This window comes from Mustela nigripes, chromosome 10, assembly GCF_022355385.1.
Source record: "Mustela nigripes isolate SB6536 chromosome 10, MUSNIG.SB6536, whole genome shotgun sequence".
NCBI lineage: Eukaryota > Metazoa > Chordata > Mammalia > Carnivora > Mustelidae > Mustela > Mustela nigripes.
Genome location: NC_081566.1, coordinates 64769986 through 64771273, shown reverse-complemented (window position 1 = coordinate 64771273; position 1288 = coordinate 64769986).

Genomic DNA, 1288 nt, shown 5'->3' with positions numbered 1-1288 from the left:
GCAGGAAACAACAAATGTTGGAGAGGTGGTGGAGAATGGGGAATCCTCTTACACTGTTGGTGGGAATGTAAGTTGGTGCAGCTACTTTGGAAAATAGTGAAGTCTCTCCTCAAAATGTTAAAAATAGAGCTACCCTAAGATCCAGCAATTGCACTCCTGGGTATTTACCCCAAAGATACAGGTGTAGTGAAAAGAAGGGCCATCTGTACCCCAATGTTCATAGCAGCAATGGCCACAGTTGCCAAACTGTGGAAAGAGCTGAGATGCCTTTCAACAGACGCATGGATAAAGAAGATTGGTCCGTATTTACTATGGAGTATTACTCAACCATCAGAAAGGACGAATAACCCAACTTTTATATCAACATGGATGGGGCTGGAGAAGATTTTGCTGACTGAAATAAGTCAAGCAGAGAGAGTCAACTATCATATGGTTTCACTTGCTTCTGGAGCGTAAGGAGTAACACGGAGGACATTGGGAAAAGGAAAGGAAAAATGAAGGGGAGGAAATTGGAGGGGGAGATGAATCATGAGAGACTATGGACTCCGGGAAGGAAACTGAGGTTTTTAAAGGGGAGGGGGGCAGGGGGTGGGTGAGCCCAGTGGTGGGTATTAAGGAGGGCACGGATTGCATGGAGCACTGGGTGTTATACACAAACAATGAATCATGGAACACTACATCAAAAATTAATGATGGCAACTAACATAATAAAAAAGTTTTAAAAAAAGGTAATGTGTGCATTTGTAGGATAAACCTAGTTCTGAATCACACAGCTGAATGGCTGAATGGTGTGTGTGTGTGTGTGTGTGTGTGTGTGTGCGCGCTTCTGTGCAGACACTGAGGTTTTCAGGATGAGAAGTGTCTCTTCTTTCCTCTGATCTGAGGGGATCTACCTGCTTCCAGTGGATCTCCAGGCTCAGCTGCGAGATGGAGAGGAAGGGACATTTGAGACACACTTTGTCTTATTTGAGTTACCGATTCTGGCCAACAGCAGGCTTCTTTGTCACCTGGGGGAACAGTGGTAGAGCATGGAAGGAGAGAAAGTGTCTCTTACCAAGAATAAGAAGGAACCTTACAGTATTTCCCTGGGATCAGGTGAACAGCTCCCACGCTCCCCCCCAACACAAACATGCACTTTCATTGCCTGATTACACACGTGATCACAGCTTCTGCTTTCCCTCCTGTGGGAGAGGAGCTCCTGCTCTTTCTCACCAGGTCCCCGGTATTACAGAAAAGGAAGTGGGGGACGTGACCCTGCGAGGAGAGGGCAGAGGACACAGGGGCAGGG